This window comes from Malurus melanocephalus, unplaced genomic scaffold (assembly GCF_030028575.1).
Source record: "Malurus melanocephalus ecotype Western Australia unplaced genomic scaffold, MMel_1.1 scaffold_36, whole genome shotgun sequence".
NCBI lineage: Eukaryota > Metazoa > Chordata > Aves > Passeriformes > Maluridae > Malurus > Malurus melanocephalus.
This window is the reverse complement of record NW_026623268.1, coordinates 3,299,386-3,314,507: the sequence shown is the minus strand read 5'-3', so window position 1 is coordinate 3,314,507 and position 15,122 is coordinate 3,299,386. Positions and strand designations below refer to the sequence as shown.

Sequence of the window (15,122 nt, the reverse complement as noted above, 5' to 3'; positions counted from 1 at the left end):
GAAATCACCAATATTTTGACAGGGTTCCTTGGCAATGAAATGTTCATGAAGCTCATCTGTCATGAGCTAATCTGGCTCATCTAGCCAAAGCAGTAGCTTAGGCGGATATATTACTGTAACAATTTAATTTCTACACATTTTCTTCGTCTCTGGTGATTGCAGTGATGGCAACTCATATTTCAGTTTCAGAAACATTGGTATTAATTGCAGCACAACTATACCTTTAGTTTTGTGAGAATCTTGCTTAAGGTAGCAAGACAGTAGTGTCRTGTTATCCGAGTGCCACCTTCTTTGGAACAAGAAAATATTGATTGCACTGGCCWTCTTTAGTGTTCATGGCTTCAAAACCTTAACCTCTTATTTGTTTTACTCCCACGAACCTTTTGATTTTCATACCATAATGCTAATGCCTTGTAACCTACAGCATCAGCACATAAATGCCTGAGGCTGTTTTTACCCTCAAACTGCTTCTATTAATACTAAGTATCTGTAGAAAAGTAGCACTCAAGATTCAACAACACTCGCAGTATACAAGCACTACCCACAAATCAGTCTGTTCCCAGGAAAGGTTATGTAGGTGCTGTTCCACTGAGCACAGATGATTTACTCCATATTCAACACCAACATCAATAAAATTAGGGCTTTRTCTGTTTGACTCAGTCACACCCCACGTTAATGAACTGCCTTGAAAATTATGTGCTTTCACTCAACATTCAGGTTCAACTGTGAAGACTCCATAGTAGGAATATACAGAATCCCTTGGTTTATACCCAATAATGTTTTGCCAGAATAAGATAATTTAAAAATAAGGATCAAGTGTGTAGCTCCACATACATACATATATATGGTTTTTATATGTATATATCTATTGATGTGTAAATACCGTGTGTTGTTGCTGCCACTTGTGAGAAGTGGTCTGACACACTGCCATGGTTCAGTCTGGCATCATAGATTCTTGTATTAATTTAAACCATTAGCTGAATGTTACATTAGGGCTTTTGGTGACCTGCTCCTGCTCTGATTAAGCCTACCAACTACTGACATTTAGTTGCCTCTTCCAAGTAGCAGTTATCTTCATTTCAAATCAGGTGAGCAAAGTCCAAACAGTTGCTKAACATTGCCAAGCATGGCTCTATCCTGCTCCACCCACCACGAGGAGCAGCCAAGAGAGCAGCACACATTCTGCTTGGGCACCTGCCACACCTGCAGGGGTGAAGTTTATACACCCAATACAATAAGATCTCCATTACTGGAAAATAGGCAGCACTTGGAGTTAGATCTTCAATGAGAGAGAACTTTTCAGAATGTTCTGGGTTGAGACCTTGTACCACTGCCCCAAGTATCAGGGGCCATTCAGCATGGGAAGTGAAAAGGAAAGAAGGAGAAAAGTTATCCTTTTTGACCCAAACTCTTAGGCGTGGTTAGCTGCTGCATTGAGAGCACTGCTGGCAAATAAAAAGAAATATCAGAAGAATCAACAGAAAAAAGTGAGACCTTGAAAATGCCTATTCCAAGTGCCAAAATCAGACTTAAGAACTTCAGCTTATGAGCARTGAAATTCTATAGTCTCAAGTAAATGGTAGTGAAAGACAGGAAAAAGAAACATATGCAGACAAGTAATAGGGSGCCTGTGAGACAAAAAGTGGGAACATAATGTAGACTTTCCTACAAACTACATTGCTGTTCTGGATTTCAGTAAGTATCTCTGGGACTTCAGGGAGACATTTTTTTCTCTAGTGCTATTTCGAATAGATCCTTGTGGGAAATTGGCCTTTACCAGGCTAGAGCAGTCCAGCCTCTTTAAACAGTCTTTCTGTAAATGTCTAATCCATTAACAAATTAATTTCTGATTTTCAGGCCAAACTGATAGTGAACATACAGCATTCCTAGCAGAATAAGAAATGAGCAGTTTCCTCTCCTAAATGAAGCCTTGGCTATTGTGAAAAATTCATGCTTATGGCCTTCTGATAACATGTCCTGTGTTGCTAAATTTTTGGGGGTTTATTGCGTAGGTTATGGCCTCTGTTGGAATGGTGGTTTTTATATCTCAGTCTGTCTTGATCTCTTTAAGATGTTGGGGTTGGATATCTATGTACAGGTAGCCAACGGCCTAACCTTGTTCATATAATGTAAATTATATAGTCAGTTCTAGTCAGAGGATGTCCTTTCTCCTTTAGAGAAACAGTAAAATATATCTGGAATAACCTACTTCATGCAGAAAGATTATTTTGGAATCATGTTTGTTGATGGCTAATACTGCTGTTCTCATCTCCGCCTTCTTGTTGTGGCTTTAAGAATTTAATCCAAAATGCTACTCCCAGAAAGAAAAAGTGACCAGAAAGAATTGAATTTAGCCTAGAAAGCCCAGTCTGAAAATATATCATGACTGTGAAAGCATCAATTAAAACTGGCCCCACCTGACTCAAGAGACCTGTACAGTGTGTGGATTAAGATCAGACATGTTAACTTCTGAGGCACCAGCCAGTTCCTTGCCATTGCCTCATGATAGACAGCACTGTTCCAGCRCAGCAAATAAGAATAATAAGCAATAAGCTCACAAGAAGCTCATCTTTTAATTTTTTCATTACTAGGGATCACAGGAAAGGCAGAAGGAAGCATTCTGAAGATATCAGGGAAAAGACTATTGCAGGAATAAAACAAATAGCAATTAACTAAAAAATTGAGTGTGCTTGAGCAGGACTCACTAAAGATTGTAACACCAAGTCTCAAGCAAAGAGAATGAACTATTTTGCTAATTGACCCTTGCTGGTCAGACATAGGAGTGCCCTTAATAAGCAGGGAATACTGAATGTGTTTGATGGTATCTCTGAGCAGACAAAAATCTGTCCAAGGGAGAGATAGAAAYATCCTGCAGGGAACTAATCTAGAAAAAGCCGATTTCAGGACCAAGCAACAGCAGTAAGTTGGTGTTTATATTCCTTAAGTCATCTGTAAAGGAAATATGGTGGTGTGTTGTGTAAAGAGCAGAGTCAGGCCAATGCTAGCTTCTGTATGTTTTAGGTAATACAATATGACAGACCACATCAGATCAATGGTGCTGATTAATGAACAGCTCTGGAAAGGTAGCTAACAAGAGATGAAAGGGTCAAGACACAAATTTCAGGAGGCAGAAGGAGGAYCAGTGCCTCAGAATATAGACTTATGGTCCAGGAGCCCATTAATCATCAGCATTATTATGTAAAGCACCACATTTTCTCTTGACTTTATGCCCACTGCGACTGTACTGAAGTCAGTATAAAACTGACCTAAAGTGTACATCTTAAATCACAATCTGTGGTACATCACTGCTCTCATAAAATGGACCTTCCTTAATAAAAACACTGATAAGATTAATGTTCCTCACACCTTCTAAATTACCAGATAAAATTTGGAAAGAGCAAGGTAGAATAAAAGTGAGCATATATAAAATGCCCTAGTTGCTATCATTAGTGGGAATATTTAAGTAATAAAAGTCTGCATTTCTGGAATGCATTCATGCAGAAAATTTATCCTCCAAAATCTTAATTAAGCACACAGTACCCCATGGAACAGAAATATAATGCTTTCCTYTTCTGTGCAGAGGAGCCCAGGTAGACAGAGTAGAAGTTACTTAACCCAACGTGACACATCCCATTCCTCTGCTGTCCTGCTTGTCTCTCTTTTTGCCCAGTCTTCTTATGGTCAAAGATATTTTTCCTCTAATTATTTCAAAGTTAGATTAAGTCTTTTATGAAAATCTGGGGTGCTTCATTTTCTGTTGCACTCYCAAGGTCTTAAGAAGTACCATCACTTTGTTGATTTTATGTACTTTAAAAGWACCTAAAAACTGCTGAGGATCTCAGTGCTTTATGCTCATCACTTTGGAGGAAAGAGATATATCTTCCCAGGCCACAGCAAAAAATATGGAGAAAAATGAAGATATTTTAAGTATTGCCTTTCACAGAGATTTTTGTGCCCAGATTTTSTAGAAGATTTCCAACAGCCCATCTCTAACAACTTGTCTGCCTGACCCTTGATGTGAAGCCAGATTGAGTGCTAGGCAGTGCTACAAGAGAGAGCCACTTGGATTGGGATCCCAGAGATTGGAAGAGCAATAATGACACAAAAAGAGAGGTGACAAAATATGCAGGATTAGTACATGCAGTTCTTAGGCTTCTCTTGTGTGAAATTAGGAGTGAAGTGAGCAGGAGTTCTGCCGAAATAAAGACTAAAGACCTGATCCTGTGATTTTTCTGCTTCTAGTACAAGTTTAAAACGCACATTATCTGAAGTATTAGGCTGACTTTAAGGCACAGGGGATTTATGTCTTAAAAAGGTGAGCAACAGCCRCATAAAAGACAGACTGATGTGTGCAAAGTGGATATAAGAAGCAAGGTCAGTCTTAACAGAACAGGTGGGGCATATATGGAAGTGGGAAGGAGAGCTTGAAAGTAAGCCATGCTGAGTGTTAGCAAGGACTTAAATCTACAGAATCCTTGGGCRTTATTGCACCTTTGAAATTCACTCCTTGGTTCTGGTCAAAGGTGTCACTGTTTTATGTAATTCTTTCAAGCTAAACCTGATGCATGTGGTTCTTCTCCCAAGCCTCGGTGAAACTCAGAGGTTCAGACTAAGTTGTAGATTTGTGTGTGTGTGTGTGTGTGTGTGTGTGTGTGTGTATGTTTGAATTTACTTAATTTGCAATTCAAAGCAGACTCCAAGAGGGGAGAACCTAAAAAAATTGGAATCAAAGAAAATGTTTGCTTGAGTCCCTGTGAAATGTAGCTGCCAGGTTTTGTGTAGACTGTTGAAATCAGAATTTAATATATATTCCAGTCACTAAGAAACATCGTCATTACAAAATGTGTGAATTGAACATAAAACTGAATGTATATTTTGTGAAGTACATTATTACAGTGTCATCTAAAATCATTCATTGTGTGTTGGGGCTCATTGCAGCGTTCCTGCTGCACAAACAGTGGATTTTTTAATTGTGTTGCATTTTCAGACATGAATTCCAACTGACACAGTGRCATTGGCTACCTGTGAAATAACAATTACATCTCTTATTATTTTTCATTCACCTTCTTGATTTCTTTGATAAAACAAATACTTACTTTTCTGGTTTGYTCAGAGTAGGCAAAAGCATTTTTTCATGGAAGTAGCACCAGTAGCTTCACTGTGGATAGGACTGAATATGTTCATGTCCCAAGAGTTCTTTGCRTAGGTGAAGTGCACAGTATTTAATTCTGTCCCTGGATGTCCACTTCAGACATGTTCCCAACATCCACAGTGAGCCACCCAACGATTATAAGAAGCTACCAAAGMTACCAAAGGAGGAGTTCTCTTAGTCTGAGGAGGGATTCAAGTCCCTCAAAAAYGTAAATACTCCCAAAAACTTAGATCTGGATGCTGAAATCATCATCTGATTAATATTGGAGCTGARGTTTTTCTGTGGATCCCTTTCCATCTTAGTCCATTGATTCCAAATKTCTCTTTGGCTCAGAAGATTTCAGAGATAAAACTGCTGCTGAGCTTTACCTTTCCAGCTAGGCTGACAATAASTTACTTCCCTGGTGTCGCTGCAGTATACCAGGTGACTGATGGGAGAAAAATGGGGTTTCTGCTTTGATATGAGACTTGCTTTTTGTGATTTAAAGACASCAAAAGACACGAAGGAGGATTTTTTCCTTCCTTTTCCTGCCTTTCAATCCTGAGGAAGTGTTTGCTGCTGCTCAGAACAGGACTGGCCTTGTTGTTCTGATGAGATGCACTTGAGTGCCAAGTTTGTGCTAGCTCTCCATCAGTGCTCCGTGCTCATGCCATTGGAGTGAGCAACTTCTCAGAAGGAATCCTACTGATAACAATTCTGGTGGCTAATCCTCCCTCTCCTCCTTGCTTCACCAGATTAGGGTGCATGGGCAGACTGGGCTAACTGGGGGTTGATTCYGTGGTCGTTTGCAGCCAGGGCTGGAGGGATTGAAGTGGGAAGAATTCAGCACTAGCAGGCTGCAGCCAGCTGTGCTCACAGCACARAATGCCAGTTAGAGTTGTAGCAAGTTTTCTTGCTCTCGGTAAATAATTATTATTTCCCCCTGACCTTTCCTTTTGATTCTTCCTGGTACAGACACAGCCTCTCTCTGTTCCCTGCCCCAATGAACGTCTGCACTAGGTCCAAGGCTTGGAGTAATTTACCTGAAGAGTGATACCATTTGGAAACCACTGTAAGTATATTTTATCTCTTATAAAAGACTTCTTGTTCAGCAAAAAAAAAAAAAAGACATCTTAAAAAAAAACAAAAACAAACTGCAGCACCTGTGAGCCTTACTGATGAGGGTAAACTAAGTTTTGCTTTTGAAATTTGCAAGGAAATATGTGGGCAAAAAGTATGTCAATAAAAAACTGTTAAATATTTAAGTCATAGCCTCACAGCATAGTTCAGCAATGGCTGGTTTGATCTGCTTGTGTCTTTTAGTTTGGCAGGTTGTCCCTACCTATTGCTCTAGTTCKTGCTGTTCTASTTGGTTCATCCATGTTTGTCTTTSCAATGTTTATCTTYTTTTTTATTCTTTTTACTTTTYAATGAGACACCTTTCCTCTCATTGGTGTTTTAGGCAATATAGATGGAATCTACTGCAACTGCTTAAAGGTTTACACTGCTCTTTCCAGGCCTTGAGTCATTTATGATTTAATGCCATCATGATTTGGTAGATTTGGCTGGATTACATAGGTGAAGTTGCCTGAGAGAATTTTGACTTTGCATTGTGGTTTTATCATGGTCTGAAATGACCGTTTGTCTGATATTTGTAGTTTTCCCCCTGTAAATATAATAGTTCTGATTTGTTTTGTTCAATTCTCAGTAATTGCCTGTATTGTCACAGTGTTAGTGTAGCTGAGATGCTCTGATGTTGCAARTCAGGCAAGCTCTGTAGTCAGGACCCAACTCTCATGAGACTTGTGGTTTAGATGAAATAAATGAACAAATTTTGGGCCATATTAACCCTACTTAAGGCCTGAAAAGGACCCAGCAAGTTTCAATCTTACTTTAACTTAATCTCTGAGTTTAATTTAATTATGTTAATCAGTCTCCTGTAAGGGATTTTGGAGTTTATTTTACTTTTCTGTGTTGATTAAATTTTCCAGGCTTTTATTGCACTAGAACATTGGGTCTCTCTTGTCAGTTCTCCGTGCCTCCCATTCTTGCTTTGCAGTGTTCTGCTGGGATTTCTCTTTCATATTACATTTTATGGCGATGTTTTCAGGAGTTTGTGTTTTCCATTGTATGACACAAACTTGCAATCAGAGATTTTAAACAAACTGCCAGTCATGTAGCTGCAACAGCATGAAGATCAATGTGGCTGCAAAATCATCAGAGAAGCTGTGTGAATATTCAGGCAGTCAGCCCGTGCAGGACTTTTAACTACTGAAACAACATTTCTGGCAGGAAAACTGTGATGGCTCAGGTGGTTGAAAGCAAGCTTGTCTTGGGAAGCTTCTCCCTCAGCTCTGGCATTCAGTGTGCCCTGAATTTTGAGGTGAGGTCYCTGGGACAGATTTCAGTGGTTTTTTGTTGTTCTTTCAGGCCTATTTTTTTATATTCAATGATTGTATTCATCTCTCTCTCTCTTTACTTTGTCAGTTTCTAAATATGTATTGTCAGTGTCATGTCTGGAAGAGACACAACACTGGCAGTGATAAGCACTGATATCAGGAGCTGTGTTAGTCGCACACAGGCAGAGGAAGAATGTGCAGCAGAACACTCAGGGAAAATATTGCTTAAAACCAGACATGAACTATTTTCACACTCTTATTTTTAGAATCTGAAAAGCCAGAGGTTTGGGGTTGTTTTTTTTTTTCCAATTATTTACAGCCTCTGTGAATTACTAAGGTTACAAACAAACTACACCAGTGAGTTAAGTGCAGTGCTTGGACACTACAGGCATCTCTGACCTGAGGGCACTTACTATAACGTGATGCCATATCTGTGAAGAGGTGAAATAATGCCTGGAACATGGGTGGGCAGACTCAGCCAGCAGCTGCACTTACAACAACATCAGCAACCCTGTGGCATGTTCCCTCTGTGCTGCTTAATATGCGACGAACAAAGGTCTGGTTGGTGACCCAGCCCTCCCTGTATTCAGAGGCTGAAAACTGCCTCATTATTGTTCATTATGTAGTATTATTCTCATGCAGTCACATTATCATAGCTTCCCCTGAGAGCCAGGATGCTACTGTGGGCTCTGCACAGCTACACTGGTTCCTATACCTGAGCTAATTTGTTCATTGCTAACCTGATGTCTCTGCAGGACAGAGAGCTATTCCCCTTGTAAGGGAAGGTTCAAGCATTYGTTATAGCTGCTGTGTGAGAAGTACAACATACACTGTCTATTTTTGACAGGAACCTGGTTTGCTGGCCCCGCTGTGAGAACGTGTTAACTCATCCAGGGGAAATTCATTCCAAACTCAAGTAATGGTTGCAAGGGAGATACATGCAAAGAAATCGACTGTGGAGAGCAAGCGGAGGRTTGAGGGAGAGAAAGTTGTATGCAAGAGTGGCAGCAAGAAAGGGGGAGTGTGGCAGGGGTTTTAAAGGGATTCCAAAGCTCAGAGTTAGTAATTAGTTTCTAGATAGCTTTGAGGTTAGGACATCTAAAATATTACCCATTCTGCCTTCAAATTAAACAGAAAGGAGCCAATTCTAGTTTACAGCCAGTGCCCAGATCATTGCAATCACTGCATCATTGTGAGTTGCCCACCATTTGAGACCTTGTTGTATGACAGTGCAATGTTAGTTAGGTGGAAAGGAGGGAATGCCTCAGAGCAACAACAAAGATGCTGAAAGAAAACAGAAAGAAAATTATGGCAGTGATTGTATGTTTTACTTTACACATGAGCTGGCAAGTACTGATACCCACAGTTCAGTTCAGGGATGACAGTGGACGCAGTTAGCTTGCTATTGAGTACTAGAGAGCATACAATGAAGAAAGAAGATAATATATTTTAAGTGGCGTAAATTACCATAATGAAAAATAGCACAATAAATATAAGAGAATGMTGAAAATGAACACCAACAAAAGGAAAGTAGATGAACATAGTATAGGAAATTTAAAGTGATAGAGTACATAGGATGTTTAGAAATGAACTGGATAAATCTCTTATAAATCAGTAGCAACTATGAATTCTGCAGGGACCCTCTAGACTTGGAAAGGTCAGAATCTTTTCTGTTCCCAGCGCCTGGGATTCTGATCCCAGCGCATCAATTCCACGTACAGAAGTGCCACCTCTTTGCTATAGTTCCTTCTGCCCTTCTTCACAAGGAACAAGGATGATGATGGTCCTCTGATAATGTTAAGAATGAGTTCAGTATTGGAAAGGACTTACAATGCACCACATTGTATGTGGGGAGAAGGAGATAACTGGAGATCAGAATGGAGCCCCTTGCTCCAAGAGCACATTCCCATGTCTTTTACATTCCCAACATGGCAACTATTGCCCTTACTAACAAGAAATAGCAAATAGCTCTTTTCCAGGATTAGTATGTAGATAAGAACATAGTCACAAGAACTAAASTAGCAAGGTAGATTGACCCTTACTAGTGAAATAATTACACAGGATTGCTAATCAATAACGTCCAGGTATGGGACGTAAGTATGTATAATTTGGGAAGGTTCCACAAACAATATTTATTACTTGTTTCATTCTTGCTCCTACCCTTGTTCTTTCAGGGTTTTTGACATAGCTATAACAATTCCCACTTTTCCAAAATTAGTGTGCCATTTTTACCTTCCAGAACATGAAGAAGTAATAGAGAGCTTGCTGATGGRAGTGTTCATAGAAATAGTGTGCAATCAGAAAAAAATTAGGTTGGAAGGGTCCTCTGGAGGTCTCTAGTCCAATTCCCTGCTCAGAGCAGAGCTGACTTCCAAGCTGGTTTAGGTTACTCAGGGCCTTGTTCAATTAAGTTTGAAAAATCTCCAAGGATGGAGATGCCACAACCTGATTGAGTACTTAACAAYTCTCCCTGTGAAGACTATAGCAAAAAGATAGCAATAGAAGTGGACTATGGAAGAGAATGTAAAAATTTTTAATTAGAATATATAGGTGAAGATCACGGCAATAAGAGCTTTCTGTATGGGTGATAAGGTAGAACAAAGGATAGAAATATATTTAGAGCAACAGTCAGACTGCTCTGGCTTTGCCTTTGCTGGCAACAGTAGTTGGACATTGCAGACTGGGGAACTTTGGGTTTTTTCTTAGATAGTTTTGATCACAGCGTCTCCAGGATTTTTCTTTTCTGGGAAGCTTTCTTCATATCCTTAGCAGACTTTGCTGATTCCCTTATCCTTCTTCCTGTGGAAGCCTGCATTCCTTTCAGGTGATGGTGATACCCAGAGCATGTCTGAACAGTGAGAGAAAGTAAATGCTGTGGAGAGGTGTCATCTCCAGTGCCAGTCAKCACCATTGCTATATCCTTACCATCCAAGGGAGCAAAAGTCACCAAGCTGCAGGACTACAATGTGGAAAGGTGATGACACAGGAGCATCTTCGTAAGATAGTGTCAGCCTTAGGAGCAAAGTAGAAAATACATGGATTTGGATAGGAAGAAAGCTGGGGCCTCCTTGGTGTCACTGTCTCCTTTGCACAGCCTCCTTGGTGTCACTGTTGCTACAGTATTTTTTAACCTGTCCCTCTAATGAGTTTTGAAGGCTTGGGAGGCACAGGCAGGATCAACCACAGGATGAAGCATCAGTCATTACTTGGTTTAACAACAGAACTATGGCTGTGCTAGTGACTGACAAGTCTTGTTTACTCAGACTAAGCCTCCACTCTGCAAATAACARGAGTCTCCAGCCCAGGGTAGGCGGCTTTGTGTGTGGATATAGAGCAGGAGTCAGAGGCTGTATTCCAAGTGTGTAACTCTGAGCTGAAAACAGATCTTAAATACAGCAGTTCAGCTCCTGGGTGCAAGGAACTTYATTGCCCTGTGCATCCAGAGTCCAAGGCTACATACAGCCTTCACTCCCTGGCCAAAAACGTCTGCTGTATGAAAGCTGCTTGGGTAACAATGCTGTAAAAACTCACTGGCTGATGCACAGATTTCCTGCAGTCCCCAGTGTATGCTGGCTGCACATGGGAATGTCCTGGGATCTGGGAATGAGGTGTGTGAAGGTGTGCCAGAGTTCATTTGGATCGTGTCAAAGATCCATGCAGACTTTTACAAACAAAACACACACAGTCCATCCATTTGATACCACACAGTACTATCAAATATACATGCCCACATATAAGCTCTGTGTCTCAGGCATTTTCATCTGTGTAGCAAGAGATGGATCCTGGTGACAGGACGGGGAACAGAAGGAAAGATGCCCAAGCTTGGAGCAACAAGATGCTCTGTTTACTCATCATGAAAAAACCCACACTTTTAAATGCTTTCATTTTCCTTCCATTTACAGTGGAAAATACTAGTACAGTACTTTACCTCYCTAACTTTAAGTTAGGTCCATGTAGTCAAGTGCTATTGGTTTAGATCAGATTAGACTTCAGCCAGTGTATTTTGAGCATATTTATAATGGACACGTAGTTTACAGCCGCAATACCATCTGCCCGTCCCGTGGCGTGCAGATTTGTAGTCCCSGTATTCCGAAACGCACCAGGGCTGACAGAAGCTGAGGGTTATCGGTGTGACCCCATCGCTGCTCGTGGTTCACCTGCAGAGCTCAGCCCCGACCGCACCCCGGCCCGGGGCATCCCTTCCGCGCCCAGCACCTCCTGGCGGGGAAGGGGAGCTTTGCGGATGGGGGAAGGAATTGTTTTCTTTCTTCCTGACCCGTTTAATTTATTTTTTTTATTCCAACTGCAGTTTCTCTTCCCCGCTCCGTTCCTCGCCSCGGGCCGGGCCGGGCCGTGCGGGTGCTGCCCCCCGCCGGCGGCCGCGGGCAATGGCGGCGGGTCGGGCCCTGCCCCCGGCCGGGCGTGCCGCCCTTATATAAGGCCTTTATGTAAGCGGCTGCCCCGCTCTGTTCCGCCTCGCCCTGGGCCAGAACGGCGCTCTCCACGCTGAACAGTCGGGTTAAGGATGGAGAGGACGGCGCAGCTCTCAAACCTCGTCCCGGGTGGGGCGCAGGAGGGCAAAGACTCGCGGGGAGATGGGGCTCCCGCCCTGGCCCCTCATGAGGAGAGTCCCGCTCTGGCCCCTCATGAGGAGAGTCCCGCCCTGGCCCCTCATGAGGAGAGTCCCGCTCTGGCCCCTCATGAGGAGAGTCCCTCTCTGGCCCCGCATGAGGAGAGTCCCGCCCTGTCCAAAGGCGCTGCCGGCAGATGGGAGGCAGGACCTGCCCCGGGGTGCTCCGGCAGGATATAACGGGTTGCGTTGGGATGGCTCCAGCCTGCCCGGCTCATTCTGCTCTCCCGCTAGAATCACCACGGTTCTCCCCCTGGGCATGCGGCGGGAGTAGCCGGGTGTTTGCCGGAGCCGCATCCTGGGCCGGGGTGGCTGTGTCCCGGCCGGAGCTCCATCCCGAGCAGTGTCCCCAGCCGGAGGCTCCATCCTGAGCAGTGTTCCCCGGCCGGAGCTGCACCCCGAGCAGTGTCCCCGGCTGGAGCCGCATCCCGGGCAGTGTCCCCCGGCCGGAGCCGCATCCCGAGCAGTGTCCCCGGCCGGAGCCGCATCCCGAGCAGTGTCCCCGACCGGAGCTCCACCCCGAGCAGTGTCCCCCGGCCAGTGGCTGTACCCCAAGCAGTGTCTCCAGCCGGAGTTGCACCCCGAGGAGTGTCCCCGGCCGGAGCTGCATCCCGAGCAGTGTCCCCAAGCCAGTGGCTGCATCCCGAGCAGTGTCCCCGGCCGGAGCTGCACACCGAGCAGTGTCCCCAGACCATGGCTGCACCCCGAGCAGTGTCCCCGGCCGGAGTTGCACCCTGAGCAGTGTCCCCGGCCGGAGCCGCATCCCAAGCAGTGTCCCCAGGACAGTGGCTGCATCCCAGGCAGTGTCCCCGGCCAGAGCCGCATCCCGAGCTGGCAGCAGCTCCCTGGCTCGGGAAGCGCAGAGGGAGCACCTGCACCTGAGAGCGGAGCGGGGACAGTGAGACCAGTGCTCGCCGCCCTGTTCCGAGTGCTCGCTGTGTGATTCAAGACATCCCCCTTTGCCCGGTGTTTCGCCTTCTCCATCCATGAAGCCGAGGTGGTCACTGACTACCTGCTTGAGGTAACACTGAGGCTTAATTCCTTGGAGGTCCCGAGTGGAGGGAAGTGTTGAGAGCTCGTGTGCGCAGTGCTTATAGACAGTTGTTTCAGGTTGCAGGTCTTAATGGTTTACTTACATGACCTCTGCATCTCAAAATTATCTCAGTGCTTTTTCCCTACAAAACAAGTCTCTGCACTGATTTGTTTTGAACTTGCATATTTGTTTGCTTTTCAGACAATTCTATTATATTTCTGTATAACTCTCTCTATTCAGAATGCTACAGCCTTGGTTAATATTTGTCAAACGGCGCTCTGACTGTCTAAACTACTGGGACGAGTTTCATTTTATATGTCATCAGTAGGGGCAGAATAAGGAGCTTCATGCTTGGCCTATTTGCTGTAACACAGTCTCAGGGCCATTGCATCAGAGTCAAAACAAGGAGCAGCTTGTTTCCAAACAAGAAGTATGGAGGAAAGTCTTCTCTGCCTCCTTCCCTGTAAGGGAAAAGAGAGGCGAGAGGGGGGTGGTGGTGGGGGAAGAAAGTTATCTTTAACAGATTCTAAAAATGCCTTTTCCCAAATATGCAGTCAGTCCCTTCAAAGGTCTCTTTGTTTATTTTCAGGAAGAAACCCAAGACAGCTGAAAACCAGAAGGCGTCTGAGGAGAATGAGATTACTCAGACGGGTGCATGCAGCGCCAAGCCRGGCCTTCCCTGCCTGAACCTTGAAGCTGTTCCTTCTCTGAGCCCGGCCCTCATCCACTCTCCACATTCACCAACAAACCTGCACGCACACACAGGGTCATCTGATTGTGAGTACACCAACATGCTGCTGGGTTGTGCTGGGCTTCTTGAAAACACCTTCCCTTACTGTGGACCAAGTTTTCCAGTTGGATGCTTTTTCCATAATGTCAAAAGCRGGACCTCCTCAGGGCTTACCTTTTCCCTTCTTTGGGAATTACAGCTGGAGCAGAACATTTTTGTGTTAAGGTTGTGATAATGGAATCAGCCAGAGAAGGCTTGAGAGCATGTTGTTGGGTCAGGTTGCTGCTTATTACAAATTAAAAAGGAAAGACCCCTCAAGCGTGTCCCTGTCCAGTTAGAACTGCTGCTCCTCTCCAGGTAGTCACATGCTTTTCATTACCCAACCAGATCTCCTAACTGGGGGGTTTCAGTCTGTGCTGGAAACAAGTGCCTGGCTCTTATTTACTCTGTAAAGTATTTCCATGAAGAAAGGGGAGTGTTTTGTGGAGAGGACCAGTCTGTGAGAGTCTGGAAAATCTTTTTGGACCTGTGTGGTTGTACCAGCTTTAAGGCCCTTGTTTTGCAGGCATTCACTTTTAGATTATTCAGCATGGGTTAATTGGCCTTTAGATAATGTTCTTTTCCATTTTGCCATAAAAAACAAAAATAAGGGAGGGAATCATTAAAACTGGRTTTTGGAAAGCCATCTTAGCCTGTCAGCTCTTCAAAACATTGTCATTTCATAGAGGTGTCTGTCTGGAAGTCTCTTGGGCAAGAATGTGCAGGGTAATGTGAGTCTCATCACTCACTAGGTTTGGAATATATAGTTTATYTCCTCCATAGTGGTTTAGGGTGTTGTAAAATTTACAAGAGGGGGAAAAAGGAGAAAGATGATGACACCAGGTTTCAACAGCTCGGAGGCTGTAAAAAAAAAAAAATCAGGGCATGACAATAAAAAATCAGATTAAAAAGTATGTGTATCCTCTTCTTTTTTTAATTTAAAAATCCTGCCTCAGGGCCAAGCTTGGAAGCAGCCAGGTTATAGGGATCATCACTATCAAAATCACTTTAGCTGCAATTCATTCCTGTTGGCTTCTGACTTTATTCATTATGAGCTTCTGCTAGAGATCTTGATTTTAATAGAGCTGGTAAACATTGGGGAGACTTTTTTAAATCTCACCTGGTGATTTGGGGAGAAGAAAGAGATGTGAAACAATTGA

General features: G+C 43.5%; 1 protein-coding gene across 1 annotated transcript in view; it reads left to right on the top strand.

Moving 5' to 3' along the window:
- The first annotated feature begins 6,145 nt into the window (after positions 1 to 6,145).
- Positions 6,146 to 15,122, top strand: part of ZBTB20 (zinc finger and BTB domain containing 20) — a 36,082-nt gene continuing 27,105 nt past the window's right edge. Inside the window, exons 1-2 of the mRNA XM_057364220.1 lie at positions 6,146 to 6,203; positions 13,783 to 13,970. The gene's annotated coding sequence lies outside the window, so the exon portion shown is untranslated. The remainder of the gene's footprint in view (positions 6,204 to 13,782; positions 13,971 to 15,122) is intronic.